At 37.6% G+C, this 25,862-nt stretch overlaps 1 protein-coding gene across 1 annotated transcript in view; it reads left to right on the forward strand.

The window, feature by feature from the left end:
• Window positions 1-25,862, forward strand: part of ATP13A4 (ATPase 13A4) — a 138,102-nt gene that overhangs the window by 10,797 nt on the left and 101,443 nt on the right. The gene's annotated exons all lie outside the window — the stretch shown is intronic.

Genomic DNA, 25,862 nt, shown 5'->3' on the forward strand with positions numbered 1-25,862 from the left:
TTTTTTTCATATATTTATATTCCAGCCTTTTTTTGTGTCCTGTGTTTTTCAATTAAATTTCAAGTCATACTGCATAATTTTATGTTGCTTCTTTTCACTTGATGTTATTACGTATATATTTCCCTCATGTCATTAAAATACTTAATAAGCATTCTTCTAAAGGCTGTATAATAGTATTTAATAATTGCCCTATTGTTATATACATAGATTGCTTTCTATTTACCACTACTAGTAGTATCACAGTGAACATCTCTGTGTATGAATCTTATCTGTATTTTGTTTAACCAGAGGGATTCTTTTTAAAAGACAGAGAGTCTTAGTAGCCTAAAATCATACCCTTTGGTGTCTACTCATTTGTAAGACCAGGTCAGCTTTCAGTACCCCTCTCAAGAGTAAAGATCTACACTAAAGTGGGACTCATCTCCTCATTAGTGGCTCAATTGCCTGAAAGGATGTGGTTTTGATGATCAGACATGCCATAGTTGCTATTCACCATCACAGTGAAGTATGAAGAGGAAGTCTGTGAAAGGAAGGTGTAAAGCTTCTCTTTTTTTAATTTTTTTTTTGAGACAGAGTCTCACTTTGTTGCCCAGGATAGAGTGAGTGCTGTGGCGTCAGCCTAGCTCACAGCAACCTCAAACTCCTGGGCTCAAGCAATTCTACTGCCTCAGTTTCCTGAGTAGCTGGGACTACAGGCATGCGCCACCATGCCCGGCTAATTTTTTCTATATATATTAGTTGGCCAATTAATTTCTTTCTATTTATAGTAGAGACGATGGGGTCTCGCTCTTGCTCAGGCTGGTTTCGAACTCCTGACCTTGAGCAATCCTCCCGCCTCGGCCTCCCAGAGTGCTAGGATTACAGGCGTGAGCCACCGCACCTGGCCAAGCTTCTCTTTATTTGAAGAATTTCCAAGCAAAAAGCACCATGTTCATATAAAGCGTGGATTCTGACCATAGCAGAACACGTTGCAGGGGTGTGGGGAGTGGGTTCTGTGGCCAGCGAGTGCACTGGGGCAAGCTATTGGGAGTTGAAAGAAGAGACGTGGGGCAGCAGGCAGATGAGACATGTCCTTTATTGTCGGGGGGATGCAGTGGCAGCGAGAACATGGCGAATGCTTATATATGGCTTAGAACAATAGTGGTCACACGCCATGGGGACGAGTGATCACATGGGTTCACGTAGGAGATAACACCTTGATTACATAAGTGTGTTGACGCATGCCTCCCCGAAAGGCCGGTGAAAGACTTGTAGGCAATTATTTTAGTTTGCCTAAGAAACCTATTGCCTATACAGATGAATTTCCCTTACAAGGGGTGAGTGGGGCTCTAGCAACAAACCGGGGGCTTCGTATTTCATTTCAAAGTTCCATATGTAGCTTCCCTACGGTTCCTACCCTAGGAGGAATAAATAAAAGTGAGAATTCCTATTACTTCGGTATCAAATTCTATTCCCTGTGGTCACAGCTACATTATTTGTTCTTTAATAAAGATTTGATTGTGGGGGCTTTTACCCTTATGGAGAGGAAAAACCTAATTATCTTTCTGAACTTTTACACAAGGTCTCAGTGCAGAAAAAAATTTAATTTTGAGTTTTAACAATATTGAAATAATTGCCTGCAGAGTGTCTATGTGTAAGTTAAATGGCCAATTGAAAATAGCAAAAAGATGTGCAAATATGCCTAATAATAATAGTAGTTAACATTTCTTGACTAATTACTAGGTCTTATGCCCATTGCTAAGAACTTTCATGTGATACTTCATTTTAAATTTACACTAACTCCATTAGGTGGGTACTATCACCACAGGAGCAAAGACTAAATGTTTCTGTTGTTCCTCCATGGCAGGGATCTGCAAACTATGGCGTATGGAGAAATATGCCCACTAACTATTTTTGAAAAGTTTAGCTGGAAAACAGCCATCCTCATTTACTTGCATATTGTCTCTGCCTGCTTTTGCAACAGAATGGACTAGTTGTGAAAGAGCCCATATAGCCTACAAAGCTGAAAATATTTTCTATCTGGCATTTTCCATAAAACGTTTGTTGACTCTTGCTCTTTTCCTGTCTGGTCTCATTTCTTTGTTGTTGTTGTTGTTGTTGTTGTTATTTCCTTTATTGTCGTAGTAAAATGTTACTTGTCAGGATTGTCCAAGTATTTTTTTCCATAGGTGCTGAAAAGACCTGGGCTGGGTTGTGATCAAAGATTTACACAGGTCTGTGAGGTCAATAGATTCAGTTACTCATCTCTCTTCATTTTGAGGTTGCTTGAACCCTCACTTGACCAGTACAAACATTTGTGTCCAGACCTGTAAGAAGCTTCACCTGCTGGAGATAGTGTAGCCATTTATAATCAAGAGACAACAGATCCTGGGACCCTCCAAAGCATCAAACTTCAGATATAGAAAATCATTCAGAAATAATTTAGTACAACTCATTTATTTATTTTTTGCTGTATATATTATTTTAATTTTTAAAAATTTTTTATTTTTAATTATTATGAAGACATAATAGTTGTATATATTTATGGAATACATGTGATGTTTTGACATGGGCATACAATGAGTAATAATCAAATCAGGGTAATTAGGGTATCTATTAGCTCAAGAATTTATCATTTCTTTGTGTTAGGAACATTCCAATTCTACTCTTTTAGTTATTTAAAAATATACAATAACTTATTGTTGACTATAGGCATTCTGTTTTGATATCAAATAGTAGATCTTATTCATTCTATGTAACTATATATTTTTTTCCATTAACCATTTACACTTTGTCCCTCTCTCACTTCCCAGCCTCTGCTAGCCATCATTCTACTCTCTATCTCCATGAGATTAATTATTTTAATTTTTAGCTCCCACATATCATGAGAACATGTGGAATTTGTCTTTCTGTGCTTGGTTTATTTCACTTAACATAATATGCTTCAGTTCCATCCATGTTGTTGCAAATCACAGGATTTCACTCTTTTTTATAGCTGAGTAATATTCCATTGTGTATATATATCACATTTTCTTTATGCATTCATTCATCGATGGGCACTTAGGTTGATTGGAAATCTTGGCAATTGTAAATAGTGCTGTAAACATGGGAGTGCAGATATCTTTTCAACATGCTGATTTCCTTACTTTTGGATATATATGTAGCAGTGAGATTGCTGGATCATATGGTAATTCTGTTTTTAAATTTTTGAGGGACCTTCATACCATCATGTTCTCCATAGTAGCTGTACTAATTTATATTCCCACCAATAATGTATGAGAATTCCACTTTCTCCACATCTTCTCCAGCATTCATTATTGCTTGTCTTTTGGGTAAAAGCCATGTTAACTATGGTGAGATGAAATCTCATTGTAGTTTTGGTATGCATTTCTCTGATAAGTAATGATGTTGAGCATTTTTCATACACCTATTGGCTATGTGCATGTCTTCTTTTGAGAAATATAATTGGATTATTTGTTTTTTTTCCTTTTGAGTTGTTTGGCACTTCTTGAATAGTCTACTTTTTAATCCCTTGTCAGATGGGATAGTTTTCAAATCTTTTCTCCCATTCTGTAATTTGTCTCTTCACTTTGTTGATTGTTTTCTTTGTTGTGTAGAAGCTGTTTAGGTTCGTGTGATCCCATTTGTCCATTTTTGCTTTGGTTGCCTGTGATTGTGAAATATTACTCAAGAAATCTGTAATGTTTCGCCAACGTTTACTTTTCTAACTCATTTATATTTTTTAAAAGATACTTGGAGATTCACGTGCATTTGTAAGAAATAATACAGGGAGATCTCATGTACTCTTTACCCACTTGATCCCATTGGTTTTATCGTGCAAAACTATACTACAATATCACAATCAGGACAGTGACATTGATACCGTAAAGATACAGAATACTTGTATCACCATAAGAATCCTTTATTCTGCTTTTTTATAGACACATCCATTTTCTTCCATCTGCATCCCCTCCGTAAGCCTTGGCAACCACTAATCTACTCTCTATTTCTGTAATTTTGTCATTTCAAGAATGTTACATAAATGTAATCATATAGTATGTAACCCTTAGAATTGGCTTTTTTTACACAGGATAATTCTTTAGAGAATGATCCAGGTAGTTGCATGTTTCCATAGTTTGTTTCTTTTCTATTGCTGAATAGTACTCCATGGTGCCAGGTCTATTTAACCACTCAAGGACATCTGGGTATTTTTGCCATGTGTGGTTTGCAGGTATTTCTTCCTAGTCAGTAGTTTTTCTTTTCCTCCTTTCAATAGGCTCTTCCATAGAGCAAAGATTTTAAATTTTGATGAAGTCAAATTTATCAAGTTTTCCTGTTAAGAATAGTGGTTTTGATGTCTTTTGAGTCTATGATGCTTTTAATCTAAGAACTCTTTGCCTAGCCTTTAGATCCTGTTATTTTCTCCAATGTTTTTTTTCTTATAGCTTTATGATTTATATTTAAATGTGTGATCCATTATGAGTTTATTTTTGTGTATAATGTGAGACTTAGGTTGAGGTTCATTTTTTTCCCCATGGATGTTCAATTGCTTGAGCACCATTTGTTGAAAAGGCTGTTTTTTCTTCATTGAATTGCTTTTGCACAAGTGTATCTGTCTAGGCCTATTTCTCAGTTTTCTATTCTATTCTATTGATGTGTGTCTCAGTGCTATACAGTTTCAATTATGGTAGCTATACAATAAGTATTAAAGTCAGGTAGAGTCACTGCTCCCACTTTGTTTTTGTTCTTATTTTTCAACATTGTTTTATTGTAGTTTGTGATTTTTCAACACAAATTTTAGAATTATCTTGTTTATATCTATAAAAAATATTACTGGAATCTTGATAGATATTGCATTAAATATGTGCACCTGTGCATTTAGGGAGAATTACAATCTTTATTATGTTGAATTTTCCGAACCATGAACATGTTATATCTTTCCTTTTATTTAGATCTTCTTTAAATTCTTTCATCTGCATTTTGTAGTTTTCAGTGTATAAGTCCCTTATGTTTTGTTACCTAAGTATTTCATATAGTTGAGTGATTGTAAACAGTCATATTTTTAATTTCAACACCCACATATTCACTACCAGGATATAGAAATACAATTAATCTTTGTATATTTATCTTGTATCCTGTGACCATGCTGAACTCACATTTATTCTAGGATTTTTGCGTATTTTTTTTGAATTGTCTACATAGAAATCATATTATGTGCCAACAGAGACAGTTTTATTTCTGTATACCTTTTATTTTATTTTATTGTCTAGCTATCAATCCTAGTATGATGTTGAATAAGAGTGGTGAGAGTGAACATCCTTTTCTTGTTCCTCATCTTGCAGGGAAAACATTCAGGTTTTCGCGATCAATTATCTGTAAGTTTTTAAAAACATTCCTTATCAAGTTGAGAAAGTTTCCTTTCATTCCTATTTTTTCTGAGAGGTTTTTTTTTTTATCTTGAATGGGTATGAAATTTTGTCAGAGGTATTTTCTGTATTGACTAGTGTGATCACATGATATTTCTTCTTTAGTCTCTTAACATTGTGGATTGTTAAATCAACATTGATTTTTTTTTTTTTTTGATGTTGAAGCAGCCTTGCATCCTTGAAATAAATCCTACTTAGTCATGGTGTATAATTCTTTTAACATATTACTAAATTGTATTTGCTGATATTTTGTTAAGGACATTTGCTTCTATGTTCCTGAAAGATATTGCTCTGCACTTTTTGTTTTTTGTACTGTCTTTGCCTTGTTTTGTTATCACGGTAATGCCAACTTCATAAAATGAATTGGAAAATATTTCTTCCTCTTTTATTTTCTGGAGGAGAGTGTATGAAAATGATGTTGATTCTTTTTAAATGTTTGGTAGAATTTTTCAGTGAAACCATCTAGGCCCAGAGATTTCATTTTTGGGAATTTAAAGAGTATGAATTCAATTTTCTTAATAGTAATAGAGTTATTTAGATTATAATTTCCTATTGAGTGAGTTGTAGTAGTTTTTATTTTTGAAGGAATTGGTTCATTTTAAGTTGTCAAATTTATGTGTGTAGAGTTATTCATAGTATTTTCACATTTTTCTTTTGATGCTTTAATTCCTGATGCTGATCATTTGTGTCTTCTCTCTTTTTTCTTTCTCAGTCTTACTTACTAATGGTTTGTCAATTTTATTGATATTTTCAAAGAATCAGTTCTTTTTTTATTGACTTTCTATGGTTTTTCTATTTATAATTTCATTGGTTTCTTTTATTATTTTTCTTATTTTATTTGTTGTGTTTGCCTTGGGATGTTTTGCTCTTCTTTTTTTAGGTTCTTGAGGTGGGAACTTAGATTATTATATTGTAAATTTTATCTTTTCTAATATATGAAGTTAGGGCTACAAATTTTGGTTTCAGCACTGCTTGAGCTGTGTCTTACAAATTTTGGTATGTTGTGCTTTGTTTTTCATTCAGTGAAGTGTTGTCTTTTTTTTAAGACCACTTTGGCCCATGAATTATTTAGAAGGGTGTTGTTTAGTTTCCAATGGTTTAGAGAGTTCTTCATTACGTTTCTGCTATTGAGTTCCAGTTTCACTCTATTGTGATTGGAGAACACTTAGTATGATTTCAGTTCTTTTAAATTTGTTGAGGTTGGCTTTATGGCCCAGGTCTATCTTGATAGATGTTTCATGAGCACTTGAAAAGAATGTGTGTTTTGACCAGATATGGTGGCTTTTGCTTATCCCAATGCTTTGGGAGGCCAAGGTGGGAGGATTGCTTGAGGCCAGGAGTTCAAGACCAGCCTGAAATGCATAACCAGACCCTATCTATACAAAAATAAAAAAACTTAGCTAGGCATATTGGCCCATGCCTGTAGTCCTAGCTACTCAGGAGTTTGATGTAGGAGGATCATTTGAGCCTAGGTCTTCAAGGCTGTAGTGAGATGTGATTGCACCACTGCACTCTAGCCTGGTTGACAAGAGTGAATCTGTCTCAAGAACAACAAAAAAGAATGTGTATTCTGCTATTGTTGGGGAGTGTTCAATAAATATCAATTCAATCCTGTTGGTGATTTTCTTGAATCTTCTATATCTTTTTTGATTTTCCATCTAGTTGTTCTATGAATTGCTGAGAAAAGTATGTTAGAGTCTTAAACTATAATTATGGATTTGTCCATTTCTCCTTTCTGTTTCAGCAGTTTTTGCTTTACATATTCTTTCAGCTCACTCAGTTGTTTGATACGTACTTACTTAGGATTCCCATGTCTTCTTGGTGGATTAAACCTTTTATCATTATATAACATTTCTGATAAATTTCTTTCTTCTAAAGTTTATTTATCTGATATTATAGCCACTTGTGTCTTCTTTTGACTAATGTTTAGCCCATAAATCTCTTTACATCTTTTAATTTCAGCCTGCCCTAAATTGTTATATTTGAAGTTAGTTTCTTATAGACAGCATATAGTTAGGTCATACATTTTAATCCACAGTGATGATAACTGTGTTTTAATTGATGTATTTAGGCCATTTACATTTAACGTAGTTATTGATACGTTAGGGCTTATGTCTGCCATTTTATTTTTTGTTTTCTGTTTGCTCCCTCTGTTTTGTGTTTCTTTATTTTCTTCTTTCCTGCCTTCCTATAAGAAAATAATGACAGTTATTTTCTTCTAGAACTTGAAATGTGCTGTGCCAATTCTGGCCTTCATGGTTTCTGATGAGAAATATGAAGTTATTCCTCTTCTTATAGGTAGGGGTTTTTATCCTCTGGCTGCTTAAAATTTTTTTCTTTGTCTTTCTGTTTTACAGGTTTAACTGCTATGCTTCTTTTTGTGGATTTGTTTGGGTTTATTCTGTTTGGGGTTTACTCAACTTCTCAACTCTGGAGGTTTACGTCTTTTATCAAATTTTAGAAGTTTTCAATCATTATTTATTTGAGTATTTTAGTCATTCCCTCTTTCTCCTCTCCTTCCAGGATTCTAATGACACAAATAATTAGGTCACTTGTCATAGTCTCACAGGTCCCTCAGGGTCTGTTCAAATTTTTTAAGGCTATTTTCTTTTTGTAGTTCAGATTAAGCAACTTTTATTGTTTTATCTTTCATTTCACTGATTGTTTTCTCTGTTCCTCTATTCTGATATTAAGTCTATTTTCTGAGTTTTAAATTCCAGATATCATATTCATTTCTAGTATTTCCATTTGGTTCTACTTTATACCTTTTATTTCTTTACTGAGATATTCTATTTCTTCATTTGTTTTAAGTGTGTGTGCAATTGTTATAGCATTTTTATGTTGGCTGATTTAAAATCCTTATCAGATAATTCTAACATCTCTGTTATTTTGGTGTTTTCATCTATTGATTGTCTTTTTTCTTTCAGTTTGAGGTCTTCTTTGTCCTTGATACATGAGTAGATTTTTAAATTAAAACCTGAAACTTTTAGCTATTATGTTATGAGGCTCTGAATCTTATTTAAAATTTATATCACCATTAGCTTCTGTTAAAACATTTCAGTAGGGGAAGAGTAGGGTACCACCTCTCTTACTCAATTACTACCAGTTGGTGGTAGAAGTATAGGTTGCCCACTCAGCCTCCATTGATATTTGAAGATGGGAGAGTTCCTCACTACTGGTGGGTTGAGGTAGTAGTTCAAGCTCTCCATTAGTCCTCCACTGATACCTCTTTGGCTTTAAGAATTAGAAATGTCTCATGACTGTTCTCCAGATGGATTCCACTCTTGCCATGGAGAGGGTGGTGAGGAAAGTCCTGACTCTCTGCTGGACTGTCTCTGACAAGATCCTAGCACAGAGGTGGAGGGGAGCCTTGTTAATGCTGATGGGGGTTGAGCACCAGACTCCATATGCTTTGCAGGTTTTTACTGCTGCCACGGAGGCGGACGGGGGGCGGGGGGGGGGGCTTGCGCATTACCAACTGGCATGGATGAAAGTCCCAGCTCCTATTTGACCTTCTCTGACACCATCCCTGCAGAGGTGTTGAAGCAACTCCTTATAGTGTGGTGAGGATTAGAAATTTAGGCTCCCAGCTTGGTCTTTGCTGGTGTAGGTGGGACCAGGCCACATTCTTTTCTGTGATGTTCAGCTAGAATAGAGCAATTATGCTCTTAAAGTTTTCTGTCTTACTAGGCTACCCTTTTTGTGGTCTTTGGCTAGAGAGAGCAGGCTTCTGTTGTGGTGTTTTCTTTCTTAATTTTTGTCTGTTTCTGGATTACCAGCTTCTTCTTCTCCAAGTCCGGGATACATAAGACAGAAAAAAACCCCAGGGAAATCACACTATATCATTCATTCCTCAATTCCTGAGGTCCCTAGCTAGTTTGCCTTATTTCCGCCATTCAGAGCCTTCTTATGTTTGTTTTCTATATGATGTCCATGAACATTAGTTGTACTTATTGAGAGAAATAAGAAAAAGTAAATCTATTCTATATTTCCAGAACTAGAAGTCTCATTTACTTTTTTAAAAAAATCATTGTTTTACTTTATTTTAAAATATATTGCATTATTTATAAATTTTTGAAAGCACAGAAAAATATTAGGGTATAAACATTACTTATGAGTCCATCATTGTTAACATTTGGCATATTTTCTTCAAGTTTTTCTCCCCATACATTTTTTCTACATTATTGGGCTCAAAGTACAAATTTTTTTGTTCACTTTGATATGCTATAAATATTTCCTTATGTCATTAAAGTTTATTATAAACATTAATTTGATGATTGGATAATATTCCATTGTGAGAAGGTGTCATAATTTACTTAACCATTCCCCTAGTGTCAGGCAGTTGAGTTCTTTCTAGTGCAGGTGTATGTCTTACCCTTGTGTATAGAAATATCCACAGAATTATACCTTCTCATTTCTGATTATTTCCTTAGGATAGATTCCTATCAATAATGATTACATTACTGCATCAAAAATTATGAACACTTTTAAGGATCTTGATAAATTTGCTGAACTGCTTTCCAGAAAGCATGCTCCACTTTATGAAGGGTTCTATCAGTTTTGTACAAGAATGTCTTTGTAACTGCCCTCTGGTCCACTTTTAGCATTTGCCAAAGATCTTTACTAACTTAATAGGTAAAAATGGCATCTTGTTTTATTTTTCCCTGCAGCCTTATTCAAAATCATTCAAAATTTTGTATAATTCAATTTTGTGGGGGCCTATTATCTGTAAGTTTGCATACTGGATGCTCAAATGCCACAGTGAATACAAAAATATAAAAGACATATACTTCTTACCAGGGGACTCAAAGTATAGGAGCAGTATTGGCTAATAAATACTGAACAGGTGTCATGAGTCAGACGTTATGTATGCATTTTATAGAAAACATATTATCTAATTCTTACAATAACCATTTGACAGAATAAACATTGTCCAAATGGGAGTCTCCTTTGCTGTATTGATCAGCAGTACCTAAATGTCATTGTGATAGGAATCAGCTGAGATACTGAGCTGGAAATGCCCAGATCCTCTGGTCCTACCCTCAAAAATTTGGATGATGGCCCATGAATATGCATTTTAACAAGTGCTCATGTGATTATGATACATGTGGTTGGTGGTCTTGCTTTTAGGCACATTGGTATAGATATTTACTTGTGGATTAGAAATAGGCTATATGATCATTGAGTAAGAAATCATTTTCTTCTAATAAGCAAACTCATTACCTAGTTGTGGGTAGAGCTGTTCCAACAGTTTCCACAACCTTGATTAGGTGTGAGATTCCAACTCTCTATACTCTTGTCTTTTTATTTAGCAATAAGGATGTTTTTCCCTAAGAGAAACAGTGACTGCTGTAAAGGTAAATACATGGCAGTCACACACAGTAAGGGATAGCACTCAATTAATACCTTTGGACCATATTTATGCATCCATGCAATCCCTCTTGATATATGCCCCAGCAAAGACCTTCATACCATCCATCTTATCTTGGACAATAGCCAAACCATATCAGTTGAACAAATGTAATGAGTCCTGCAGCCTGGATGCTGCGGAGACAAAACAAAGTAGATAAAACTCTGTTCCTGCTCCAAGGAGTTAACACTGTAGTGGGAAAAGCATATATTTTATTCAGCTAACTCAAGCACAAATTTTACACAGAAGGAAAAATGATCTAGGTAAATTCTGTCAACATATTTTATTTCCTTCCTTCCTTTTTTCCTTCGTTCATTTATTGAGCACTTGTTATGTGAAATTCCCTGTGCTACATGTTCTATATACAAAGAAAAGTCCTATGTCTCAATATCTGGTAGAGGGTAGAGTTCGTTGAGCTAGTGCTCTGATACCAATATACGCAAGATGCTGTGAGAACTTAGGGGCAACTCCTGGATGACTTCAGTGAAAAAGTGTCAGTTGAAAAGAATCTTGAGTGACGAATAGAAGTTTACCAGCAAGCCCAGATAAGGTGAAGGACATTCTAAGTCAAGGAGACACAATGTACAAAGGTATTGAGATGTAAAGGAACAAAGTACATTCCATTCAGAGAACTGAATGTAGCTTGGCAAAGCTGGTGTGCAGGGTGTATATGAGTGTGTAGTAGAGTGGGATGAGGAGAACAAAGAGTTGAGGCTGAAAAGATAGTGTAGGGAACATTAGGGAGAACTTTATACGCCATTCTAAAGGAATTTAAGGCTTTTAAGTATGTGGCTAACCATCCTGGTTTGCCTGGACTTCCTGGGCATTGGCTTTGAAAGCCCCATATCCTGAGAAACCCCTCAGTCCTGCACATACCAGGACAGTTGGTCACTCTAGTAGGTGATGGAAATCAGATGTCTGTTTCAGGAAGGTCGCTCTGTGCAGTATGGACAACCTCAGACAGGGGTGGAACTGGAAGCAGTCAGTAGTTCTTGCAGTGATTCCAGTGAAAACACAGATTGAACTAATAATGCAACAGTATCAGGGGTGAAGCAAAGGAAACCAATATGAGAAATATCTAGAAGACAATCAATAGACCTTGGACTCATTAGATGTTTGGAGAATGAGGAAGGGAATATTAAAGGGGATTTCCAGATTTCTGAATCATACAACTAGGTATATAATGGTGGTGGCAGTGATTTAGACAGAGAGGAGGGAATAGGTGATGAGTTTGGTTTTGAATTTGTCATTAATTCTGATTGAGAAGGTGCCATAAAGAAATTTTCATCTGAACAGTACTTTTACAGATTGCTAGAATATTTTTTTTCCTCCTGGGAGAGGAAGCAATGAGATTGGGACAGGCATTGGAAAAACAAAAACAAAAGCAAAAAGAAAAATTAACTTCACAAAACTCACCTGAGTAAAGGTTTAGAGGCTTTGAGAAAGCAGCATCTGTCGGAATGGTGAGTAGTTACAGGATGGATTTATTTTAGATGTAACTTTGCCCAATTTGACTTTGATTAGACTGAGAGAAATGAGAAAAGGAGAGGTGTTTTGTTGCTACAAATGCAGGATAAGGCATTTAAGGCAATTGCTGTGCAATGGATGGCCCTGGGGTGCTTATAGGAATTTTGAAATATGGATCCCCTCCATCTTCAAACAGACTTATCCGTTTACCTGATCTACACTGTACAAATATTATCATTTTTCTATGGGTGCCATTATATGAAAAAGATTTCAGAACACGGTGCTAAGGAAGTCTTTTCTTTTGTTTGGTTTAGAGCCAAGTTTAGATTGACATAAAATTATATCTAAATTTTTATTAGAATACAAAATAACAAAACAAAATTAAGCTCCTTATAAACAAAAGCATTGGTTACTTTTTACCATTCCTCTGTGGGATAAATGTAATTATTCCTAAACAAACAAATAAAAAACATGAAGATGAAAGCAGCTGGAGATTAGGTCACTTGTCTGTTGTTTTTGTGTAGCATCTGAAATCAGTGGGGTGTAGCTATTAGCATATGAACTCTTGCAGAAAGACTGGCTCTACAGTAAGTCATTATCATGAAACAGGGAAAAGATTGGATTAAAAGAACCAGGAAAAGTACAATAATAATCATACAAGACTGTCTGATACCTTCCCCCTTTCTTTTGTTATGAAATGTGTTCTTATATACTATATATAGTATATATATATTAATATTATATGGAATACTTATATAAAGGTGCACAAAATATTAATGTACAGCTTAATGGATAATTATAAGGTGAAAACTCATTAACTATCATCTAGAAACATCATCTAAGAAACAGAATAATGCTTAATCAGTTTGGAAAGCCAGTTGCAGTGGACATTAGTGGGTCCACTGGTGACATTTGAATATGGTTTGGGTTTAGATGAGATAAAAACTCATAACCCTGGAAGAATGGAGGCCGTTGAATAAAAAAGCAGATTGTGAAATAACATTTACCACATGGTTTAATTTTGGTAAAAGAGAAAATATATGTGCAATAAGTTGTTAATCATGGTAATCTCTGGGTTGTAGCAATGTAAGGTTTTTATTTATATTTTTATTTTCTGACCTTTAAAATGTGCATGTATTGCTTTTGTAATAATAAAAACATTAAAAAAAAAACCCTGGGAAAATGTTATAATTATCTGGCCCAGTATTTAATGTCCTGAATTACCCTGTACCAACTAGACATGGCACTCCAGGATATTTGAAAAAAGTAGAAATTCTGGTCTCTTATGCCCCGTCATTCTCCCAAACAATTTCCCATTATTATCAGATCACTCCTTTCCCTTTTACTTGTCCTAATTTCACCATTTTCCACTTTTGCATATTTGTTTTAAATTCTCCGTCATATCAGGGGCTCTGTTTTCTATCAGTCAAACCCCAAATCATTCATCATGGCTTGATGGTGCCATCTTAAGAATTTCAACAAACCTTCCCCAAGGCTGTGCTTAAATCCAAATATAGTCATGAAAACGAATCACTAGTGTTGACACAGTGTGCAATTCTGATGCTCACTTGACTGATACAGCACAGTGGCTAGGGAATGGCATGCCGGCTCTCAGTCCTGGGGCCAAGCATGGGGCTTCCTGCATGTGGCATGCTCCTTTTCCCTTTTCTGATAGCTCTCAAGCAGGTGGTCTGCACAACACGATAGCTCCAATTTGCAGAAATGGTACAACAGAAACCATCTTTTATTTTTCCTTAAAGGAATGCTGAAGCTTGAGTGAGAGCCATGGGGTGCCTTTCAAGCAGAGGCAGGCATCCCCATGGAAGAAATTTATAACCTTAGATGTGCACCCATGAGGAGGTTGCAAGCTGTCACCTAGGCAGTATTCAGAAGGTTCCTATTGCTACAGGAACTGCAAGTATCAAAATGTAGAGAGACTCAGGGGATCATATAATTCAACTTTTTCTGTTACGGCTGGAGAAACAGGTTCAGACAGGGGAAAGGAATTATTTAGTAGGACCAGAGTTCAAACTCAAATCAAGGCTTCCCTGTCTCCAAGTCAATGCCTTTATTTTATTTTTTTTAATTGTACAGCAGTGGTGACAAACCTGTGGGCCACAACTCTTGATAAGTCTTAGAGTTATTACTGTGGATCCAAATACTCATATGACCAAAAAACATTGATATGGTCTCCATAAATAAAAATAAATCTCAATCATCTGAGAGCATGTGGCCTTTTTTCAAAAGGCCATTTCATGTTAATGTGCAAAAAACCACATGCAATCAATTTAGTAATAAATCAAAACCCATAGAGTCATTGTCTAAGTCAGAATATAGAACACTGCTAGCCCTTCAGAGGTTCCACTGGAGTGCTCCCTGACGACAGCCCATCTCTGTTGCTCTTTCCCAACCACCAGATAAACTCTCATATGACTTTCGTAATTACCATGTCCTTGTTTTTTTAAAAAACATTTTTCTAACTATGTATATGTCCCATAGCAATATTTTTGAAGTTTGTATGATTGAAATCACACTGGTTATATTCATTTGTGTTTTGCTTTTTGTGCTGATTATGTTCTTGAGCTATATCCACATTTGGCATAAAATTAAGTTTATTCATTTTCATTGTGGCAGAATATACCATCATAAGACTACACTTTAAAAAGCCAGAGTCACTGTTGATGAATTTTGGATTGTTGCCAGCTTTGAATTTTTCTTGTTTGTGTATTGTGGTACACATGTGTACACGATTCCGTAGAGAAGAGTGGAATTGCTGGGACAAGCAGAGTGCATATCGTCAAATCCACTATAATACCAAACTGCTTTCAAAAGTGGTTTCAATCATTTGTGTCTTACCAGCAATGTTAAGAAAAGGCTCCTCATACTAAAAAGAGTGGGAACCATTGCTTTATATTGTGCTTTACACTTGCTTCTTTTATAAACTTCCTTTATAAGGAAAAAATTTCAGCCTATTTCAACAGAATAGCTTGGTAATGTAGTGATTTTCAAAATGATTTCATCTACACAGGTCCTGTTTACGTACCAACTTTTGATGGATGGCAAATATGTAAAATAGATAGAAGCAGAGTTGTTCAGAGTGAGAAGGAAGTATTTGTGTGCACTTTTGTGGATGATGGGGAGGCAGCTGCGAGTTTCACCTTCTGGACTTTATCCCAATGTCTGGCACGTAGTGTTACTATTAGTAGGGTTGTCTGAGAATAGAACATTCTTCCCCAGGAAGTAGAGTTTGTTTTATTGGAGGTGTGGGAGCCAGGAAAACACTTTTTACAGATGTTATAGAAGGAATGCATGATCAGATTATCTCTGATTCTTTCCTCTTTCAGAGTTCATAATAGGTTTTCTCATTTTCTAAAGTCCTGTGGTAAGTGACAGATAAAGATATCTGGGTTTAAAGAGAAACAATAATACCGGGGAGTAAAGTTTATTGTCAAGATAAATTCCTCATTGATCTAAGAGTGAAAGCACAACTTTGGAAGGAGATCATTGCTTTTTGTATGCTTTCTCTCTATGTGTCCTCATTTGAGGATTCTCTTCCTATCTCAGCTTTCTTCTTTAAAAAATTAAATTTGACTGGATGTTTGCTAAACATCCATCAGTTGCTACAGTTTATGATTGCTATTTTTGGCCTTTCTGTTTACCAGTCTAGTAATATTGTAATCTACGTCCTTATATTGGAAACACCCAAATGTAATCTGATCCATTCATTCACTCAAAAAATATTTGTGGGCCTACTATGTGTTAGAAACTGTTCTACTATGTGCCAAGGATTCAGAACTAACAAGACAGACTGAAGCTCTTTCGCTTTTGTGAAGCTTACGTTCTAGTAACAGATCATACAAACATAAACAAGAAAGAAACAGAGATAAGTGCTCAGAGATTGAAAATAGGATGATGTGCTAGGGAGTGACTGTGTAGTTACTTTAGACTGTGTGATTAGAAAAGCTGAGTATTGACTGCCACAGAGGGGCCAAACATGTCTGGCTGTCACTGAGTGTTTATCAATCAGCCTTAAGTCAAAATTCCCTCATTACAATAACAGCTTATATTTAAATAACACTTTTACAACTGTTATCCCTTTTTATTCTTATAAAAAGTTTGTGAGATATCTGGATGATAAAACTAACAAGTGGCAGAACCAGCTCTTGACCCCAAGTGCTTTGTCTTTAAATGTGTTGCCTTTTCTCCTGCACCTGTCTTGGGCCTTTATACCATGCAGTGAGTAGGCTGTCTAGACAGGGAGGCAGCCCCAAATACTGACCTGTCTGTGCTCTTACTGTCTTATACCTATCAGATGTTGAACTGTTTTTATTCACAATACTTCTGACATCAAATGTGTGGAGTCTTTTTCTTTCTGATAGCAACTCATTCTCCAACTCTCTGGACACAAAATGGATGTGCTACAATATAATTTAATTATGACACTAACTTCCTAAAGCTAGTGTCAGACTCCACAGGTTTAAAGGCTCAATTCCACAAAACTGTCCCCACTTTCAATGCTAGTCACAAATATAGGGTCCCCAGGTTACCCATGATTCTGTCTGACTTGTCTACAAAGTTGGGGGGTTCCCCTACACCTCACCTTTTCAGGTTTGATGATTTACTAGAATGGCTGTTTGGAAAGCACTTTATTTATTATCTTAGCCTGTTTCATGTTGCTATAACAGAATGTTTGAGGCTGGGTATGAAGAAAAGAGATTTATTTGGCTCATGATTCTAGTGGCTGGAAAGTCCAAGATTGAGCAGCTGCATCTGGTGAGGGCCTTATGCTGCTTCAAGTTATGGTGGAAAGCAGAAGAGGAGTGGGCATGTGACAAATAAATCCCATGGCAAGAGAGGAAGCCAGAGAGAGAGAAGCCACGGAAGCCAGACTCTAACAATCCACTCTTATAGAAACTAACGAGAGTAAGAAACCCGCCCCCATGGAAAGGGGGTGAGTTAATCTATTCATGAGGGATCTGCCTCCATCACCCAAACACCTTCTACTGGGCCCCACCAACCAACACTGCCACTTTGGGGATCAAATTTCAACATAAATTTTGGCAGGGACAAACCATATTCAAATCACTTACTATTACTGGTTTATTATAAAGGATACAAGTGAACAGCCAGGTGAAGAGGTACATAGTGTGAAATCAGGAAGGGTTCCTTGCACAGGAACTTCTGCCTCCATGTAGGTAGAGTGTGCTCCCCTCCTGGCACATGGCTGTGTTTGCCGACTCTAAAGCTCTCTGAACACTGCCATTTAGGGGCTTTAGCAGAGCTCCATTACATAGGCACAATTTATTAAGTCATTTGGCCACTGGTAATTGAAATCAGTCTTCAGCCCCTCTCCCCTCCTCAGAGGTCAGGTGGGTAGGATTGAAAGTTCCAGCCCTCTAAAGACATGGGTGGTTCCACTATCCCCATCTTGAAGCTCTCTAGGATCCCACCAAGGGTCACCTCATTGAAAAGGGCTCACTATGAATAACAAAACACACTCCCATCATTCTGGAAAATACAAGAGTTTTAATTGCTCTGTGCAGGAAATAGAGACAAAGGCAAAATAGTTATCTCTTATTATACCAAAGACATTACCAGCAAGAGAATTTTAATTTCAGCATCACATGAGAGCCTAGAAAATGCCTCTTGTTCAAGATTACCAGAATGAGAGATTAGGATGTTGCCTGTAGAAACCACCATATGGCTGTTGGGTGGAGTCCCTCTTGCCTATTTCTACTCACTCTGCAGTTTGGAGCTTGTGAAAACCTGTTTAAGGGGAACCTAAGAACTTGTCTGGGCAGCACAGCCACAAGCTCAGATGTGAACAAACAGCAGGTGTTCAAGCATTGTCCCTTGTGACACCTGCCAGGTGAGAATGTCCGAGAGCTGAGGAGGGATCATCTTCATGAGAGACAGCCTTGTTGGGTGGAAAGAGTTTTAATGAAGAAGGACCTGGTTCTGTTACCTAGCAGCTAGGTGACTCTGGGTACATTCTTCTACCTCCTTGAATCTTACCTTCCTTATCCTTGCACATGACTGATACTATCCTCCTTCCAGGATTGTAAGACTTAAACCAGTGTATTGAAAAATATACATTTAGGGTGACTGGAATATAATGGGAGGATATTATTCATACAGAATGTGAGTTTTCATGAGCTTCAGCCCACATTTGGGTGGACAATTATCCACAGGGCAGGGTGTTACTTCCCTGCTTACCACTGACAGGTGGGATGAACTGCTTTCATGCCAGCCAATCTATGTGACAAGAAAAAGTTTCCATAACCCAGGCTGACATCATCCTGGGAAGAGAAAAGGAAACCCTTATTAGTCAAAGGAAACTAAAGCCCCAAGCACATGTGTGCTGCCTACTTTGGTAATCAGACTGCAGCCCCACTGACATGGCCATAGGCAGTGGCCTCTGCCCATGACTTTTCCTATGAATGCTAACTTTAGGGTAACCATGAGAGGTCGGCCTGCTGGTTGTGAAGTGGGAAGATGGAGGTGTAGTTTTTAAAAGGTCAGCAAACTTTGTTTTGGCCAACCATTAGCTGGAGTGGTATAAACATCTTAGGATCCCAAGGTCCCACCCAAAGGTGCGTTATCTAACCATACATGGCTGGGTTAATTGTAACACTACAGTACATTAACTTCCCATGGTACATTAGACTAGCATTTTGTTTTTAAATATACTCCATGTTTCCAGATTCTGCACCTTTGCTCAAGGCCAGTTCCTCCACCTGGCGCACCCTTTTTCCTACCCTCCTTTGCCGAGTACTGAAATTCTACCAATTCTCTCTACATCAATTTCAAGTTATAATTCTCCTGGAAAGCTTTTCCTAATAATCTTCTCAGTAGAATCTCTCCATTATTTGAAACTAATTTTTTCCCTTGTGTTTTTCATATGGCAGTTAATATTTTCCACCCTGAATTATAGCTCCTAAAAAGTAGCTAAAAATATTTTATTATGTTTTCTTTTTTTTTATTTTTCATAGAGTATGCAACATAAGAACCTGAATAGCTACTTTTAAATTCATCATCTGTCCTGTCAGCCCCTTGAGGGTAGGAAATTTATCTCTAGCAGACATACCTTACCCATGGCCTTAGACATAGTAGGCAATATGAATTGAACTGAAGCAAGAATACTCTGAAGATGTTATGCTGGAGGAGCAGCACAGAAACATTTTTATAATCATTGCCTCGGTTCTGCAGCCTGACACCTGGCCCAGGTGTCGTTCCACTGCTTCCTCTTGCAATCAAGTGAGAGAAAGCTGTGGCAAGAGAAACTGAGAGTCAATGACCAGAGAGGTGACATTCCAAAGTCGAGAATAGAACTTGAGCTAAATCTCATTCCCACTACCTGCTAAGAGGCAGAGACTAGTGGCAAGGTCATTTGGCTCCTAAGGATCCTCTCAAAGCACTCTTCTGTCACCACTCAAGGGATATAAACATTCTTGATGGAAATGGGACTCAGCTCTCATGTCATAAGTCATTGTTGGAGATTGCTTATTTTTTTAATAATTTTTTTTTGTGTGTGAAGTAATGTACAAGACTGGGAAATCAGCGTAGTTCATACAAAGGTCATTGTGAACACACTGTTTGGTCCAGGGCAGGAACCTGGGCAGCAGATGTCAAATCAGTTTGTCTCTTCCAGGACAGGACCTTGGCTTGGCTCTGTGGAAGGCAGAGAGTTTGTAAAATTCAGCCTTACCTTTAGCATCTTTTCAACTCCTGGAGACATACTATAAAGAGGAAGAAAAAGCAAAAAATGTTAGCACTCATTCCAGTTACACTTAGAGACTAACTGGATGTGATGCAAATAGTGAGACTCGTTAACATTTCCTAATGACCAAAGGCACAGAGCAGTATCTGCAGGTTGCTATGTTCCCCCCTTTTCCTCTCAGTGGGTTGATTTAAGTTTTAGTGTCCAAAAAGAGAATACGGTTAAATTTGTTGAGCTAGGAACAAGGAGAATAAAGGTTTATTAATTTCCATTTTTTTCTTTCCTCCGTCCTTTCATCCCTCCAACTTTCTCTTTTCCTTCCTTCCATCCCTCCTTCTTTCTTTTTTCCTTTAGTACAGTCACTTGTTTATTTATTTAGCAAATGTTTATTGAGTGTCCTGTACATGCACATAACATATGCAGTGCTGGGTAAATGGTATTGGAGGAAACAAACTTAAATGGTTCCTAACATGACAGAAATTCAAGCCTAGTTGTTGGGAGGGGGTGCAGAGAGGAAGAAATAGAAAAGCAAGCACAAATTACAAACTGCAAATTGTGAAAGTGCTACAAAAGTACTACGAAGGGCATATGAGATTAGGGGCTTAACTTTATATAGGATGATTGGCTAAGATTTCTCAAAGAAGCAAATATTTAAAGGAGACTGAAAGGATGAGAAGTAGTCAGTCTCTCTCATGGGATGGCATTTGGGTTATTTCCTTAATTATTTCATGCATGTCTTTTTGTTCTCTCCAGCTGACTCTTTCAGTGCAAGGATATGGGGTCAATATTGTCATAATTTCTAATTTATTTTAAAGAAAAAGTAGAAATCATTTTTTATGTGAAAATAACTGGGGGACCAATGTAAAGTTTTAAGAAATACTTATGAGGTAAATAAGAAACTTGTCTGCAGGCCATTCCTCTTGAGTCTCCAGTTTATAATTTCTGGATTAAGTCATTCACATTGAGAACTTGTCGTTTGAATGTAGAGGTTAAACTAGAAGAAGCTTAGAGAACCTTCCTTTAGTAAAAAGAGTGGCAAACAAGAAACCATTGAGGCATAGATTTTAGTAGGCATTGGGGTTGGGGTCAGCAGCGAGGTAAATTGCATTCATTGAACACCATTTGCTACAGTGCATGGAACTTACACTGAAGCATTCAGTTCACACCCAAAATTTGGAAATAAGGGAAAAAGACATTATCTTCAGGGAGGTAAACTTTTAAAAATGGAATATTTTAAAACTGTCAAATATCTAATCTAAATATCTAATATCTAATGAAGCCTGTAGAGAAACACAAAATGTTCTGAAAGAGACTAAATGGCTCCCAGGCCAGCAAGATTTAACTATAATTTGATGGAATAAATTAATGTGTTTAAAAAAGGCATAGCCAATCAGGGTGGGAGACGGTCAGAGAAGATCCCAAAGCCAATTTTAAGCATTATGCTGGCTTATGGCTCTATTGGCAGGACAATCACACCTGTGGGGACAGTGCTGTAGGGGGAGAATACACTCTTAGTACCAACCCACATGTGCTGAGCAGTGTGACAGCTGCACACATCTCAATCTCCCATTAACCCCAGTCTCTGAGATCCACTCAGCTGGAGTCTTCCCTAAGAGACGTCTGCTGGCAGTTTCTGGCACTCAAAGGCTGAGAGCCACTCTCAGGACTGGGTGGGCCCTCAGGTGCTGATATAGTCCCATAAAGTTTCTTTGGAGACAGCCACCACCCTGTTACACCACCTGTAGGTGAGTTGTCACCTCATCTGCATTTCTATGGCTTCACACCTCTACATTCATTAAGTGCTTACCTGGTGCCAGTGAGGCTCTAAGTTAAGGTGGTTATGGTAAACTCGGGAAGATTAGTCTTGATTCAGCTTCATGAACCCTTTAGAGCAGAGCCTTATCTAGGCTCAGGACCGCCCCACGGCCACCCTAAATATCTATGGAGAAACTTGTATGTATGTGTCTCTGTCTTTTTCTGAGGAGAAGGTCTATAGATTCTTACAGGGTCTATCTGTTAGCCAATGTGGTTTAAACCATTGCTTTGGGGAGCACAGTTTGGCTCCTTCAGCATAGGGGAGCTGCAGGGGAGAAGGACTGGACACCAGAGCATAAACCCTTAGGAATGCAAAGGACCTAGATGCCAGGAACAGAGTGAGGAGAGTAACGTGTGGGCCAGAGAGGGATAAAGAAAGGGACTGTGTACTATTCCATAATGTACATAGCCTGCTGTGAGTTTAATTATTTGTGTAATATTCTTTTGAAGTTTTTCCAATATTCTTTTTTGGTTAATTGATCTCTTTTTCTGGGAGGTAATAGTGGGTGGAGTGCAAAGGAGCAGGGACTGTTCCCTCAAGCATATTCAAGGACAAGGATACCATGCCATACATGTAGGAAGTAAATTGCTACAGGATGATAATAAAGAGCACCACGCTGATTTTTGCAATTTTAAACCCAATATCTGTTAATAGTCCCTGCAATGCAATTTACTTCAACTCATTACAATTCAACGCACTCCAATAAGCAATAATTAAACGCTCCTTGTCCATATTTCATCCTAGAAAATTTAGCAGTGCATTATGGGTCAGGAGCCACCAAGTGGTGGTGTAGTGTCCACCAGATTGAGAGTAGGGGAGCTCTTAAAGCAACACTATAGTATAACCAAGGAGTATTCCATTGGCTTGCTTAGAACACTTCTGCTATTCCAGTGTTATTATTAATAGCACCCCACTTGGAAGACAATTTATATGGTAAGCCCTCTATCTAACTCTTTTATTGCTCTAACCTTGTTTTATCTTACCTGTTTGAGTATCTGTCTTCCTCACTAAACTAATGAGGCTTTTGAGTCTACAGGTATTGTCTCACTTATCTCTGGGTCTAGCACATGTCTGCTATTTGGTGGACACTTAAGAAACATTTGTTAAATTGAACTGAAATTAAAGATAGAATGAAGAGCCTGAGTAGAAATGGCCAGCCAACATTTTCTTCCATGCACTCCCAAGGTCTAGACTGGAGGCCCAGTTTTGAGCTACTTATGAGCTTTGTGCTTTGGGAAACTAATCTTTTTCAATATGTGTAAAGTGATTAGAGAAGGGCTTTTAAGTGCCCAGTGAATTTTAGCTGCTAGCATACTTATCAATAATAATTAGTTGCTAACAGTAACGGTTTATTACATATAGTAACTTTAAACTTTAGTTTTCTTAACTGGATAATGAAGGTAATAATTCCTGTTTACTTTATCTTGATAATGAATACAAAAGCACTTTGGAAACTATAGACAGTTCTCATTGAATAGCCCATAAACAAATGCACAGTAATAGAGAAGTTTGTGCTACAGAAGAGAGTAACTCAGGCATTTTACATGGGGGCTCAGCTGACTGGCAATATAAGGAAACTTTCAAATATAATATTTTAAAAAGATGGCAAAAATGGCTGGGTTGGAGGGTAGAAGTTGATCTATGCCAAAGTGTAGAAACATAAAAAGGCATATGGGAGAAGATGGCAGGTGGACTCAGCATAAGTAGGAGAATTAGGATTGGGGTGCCGCTCAGTGTGGGATTGACAGAGCCCTGCTGCAGGTGTGAGGAGGGGACAGAGCCCTTGAGAGCTTGGTTCCTGGAGAGCAATAGCTTGAGCTTGGAACTGAAGAATATTCATGTCATGACAGACATTCTACTTCGCACAACCAGTTAAGAGCTTGTATTTCTGAGTTAATGTGGACATTTTATCAAGGTTATGCCAAGTGTGGACATTACCTAAGAAAGCCATTTGGCACCTGTATGGCCTGCTAATAATAGGAAGGAACCTAATAATTACAACCGAAAGCAGCTTTCAGCCAAGGGTCACAGAACATTTTGCAACAATGTAATATTTATTAGATTATGTAGAGAAATTGGTAGATTTAAAATTTTATGTTTCAGCTCCTTTGTTATCCCAAGAGGCAATTTTAAGAGTGGAACTATTGATACCAGGAATTCTTGGACCTCACTGCCAATAAACCAGGAGATAGAATTTCAGATGTCTGTCGGGGAAATGGGCAAATAGTAGTAGCAGCAACAGCAGTTGCAAATGCTTACAGAGCAGTTTCTCATACTAGCTCATTTAAACCTTAGAGCAACCCTGCCAGGTGTGTGTTATCCCTACCCTCATTTTATGGCAAACAAACTGAGGAATAAAGAGGTAAAATAATTTACTGAAAGTAACACATCTCCTAAGTGGCAGAGCCAGTCTCCAAACACAAAATGTCTTGATCCAGAGAAAGTGCTTTTGACCAGGATGCTCTACTACCTCTTCATTCTAGCAGTTATAACCAGTACAAAGTATACCTATGACTTTGTAGGATATAGTTGTGGAACTGCTTTGGCACAGGCCCTTGGGCTCTCTATGCAGTGGAAATCAACAGGAGGCCAAATGAGAGTCACAAGCAAGGCTTATTGGGGCTTATGCTAAGTGCAAGGGAGGTAGTACAAAGGGAAAACATCCTTCAGGCCGGCTCCCCAAGGGGCATTAGGGAAAGTTGCAAAGAGGCTTGGGTGGGAAAGAGGTTATGTGTAAGCATGGGGAGGTGGGGATTTTTCTTGCACCTGCATAGTTCTGTTATAGACTTCTTCATGCATCACATGTCTCCTTAGTGTGTTAAATCCCTACCCCTGGGTGTGATTTTTACCATTGAAATGAGATTATAATGAGGGGAAAAGCCAGGGTAAGATCAAAGTGGGGATCTCTTCTAGCTTCAGGTGGTTGGACCTGGATAGATCTGGTTCCTTTGCAGCCGGTGCCTTATCAGCCTGTGTCAGTATCTCACTCCAGTGTCCCTGAAAAACATTACTTATAAGACAGATGGTCAGCCACTCTCCCTATATGGATAAGAGCTGAATTCTAGCAGCTAGGAAGCCCTTTAATTAAGCTGGATCATGCTGTCTCATGTTGTCTTCCTTGGTCAGAGGTGAGACCTCAGTCCTGTTCCTATACTGTCTCAGAAATGAGGCCATAAACTTTACAACCAATTTTTCTATTCTATCTCAGACTTTTCTTGGAAGGAAGAAGTTTGTTTAGATCATACCTCTTATTCAAATTTACGAGGGCTGTCCAGAATGTATCCAGCCACATATGTCTCTATTTATCATAAGACATGGCTGGATACTTTCTGGCCAGTATAGTATATAGTATATTATCCTGGATTTAGTAATATCTCCTCATGGCACAGAGCAGGTGCTAAATGGCACAAGTTGAAGTCTCTATGGCTTTTCCCCTTGATATAATTTTTTTTTTTTGTAACTGAATAAGGGAGGAGTGTGGGAAGGCATAGCTCTACCTCAAACTCCCAAACTCAAGTTGGCATTTACTTGTTAATCCTCTGTGCTCAAATACTTTCACCAAAACCTGACTCTGAACTCAAGGCCTTAGTTCTAGTCTCTCCTGCCCATGAGGCAGCTGGTTCCAGCAAGAGGGGCTGGATATGGTTATCAGCTAGCATTCCTGTCACTTGTAGTCATATTTGCTAGGGCTGTGGATCAAACTCAAGACTCAGTAACTCACAGAGCTGGATTCGAATCTTAGCAGTGGAACTTCCCAGCTGTTTGGCCTTGGACAGATCATTCCATTTAGCCACTCTGAGCTCAGTACCATTATTTATAAAATGAAGATAATATTACCTTATTTCAGGTATAATACAGGGGTAGGTATGATTGGGAGACTTGAACAAGACAATATATCTGAACACCTAGCATAGTGCTTGGCACAAGGTAGGTAGCTGCTCAAATCATAGCAAATGATTTTGCCAGTTAGACTGCAACTTCCTTGCGGTCTGAGATCATTTCTTATACTTATTTGTCAAGAATCCTTCCCCACTCTCTCCATTC

The sequence above is a fragment of the Microcebus murinus genome, chromosome 1, assembly GCF_040939455.1.
Source record: "Microcebus murinus isolate Inina chromosome 1, M.murinus_Inina_mat1.0, whole genome shotgun sequence".
NCBI lineage: Eukaryota > Metazoa > Chordata > Mammalia > Primates > Cheirogaleidae > Microcebus > Microcebus murinus.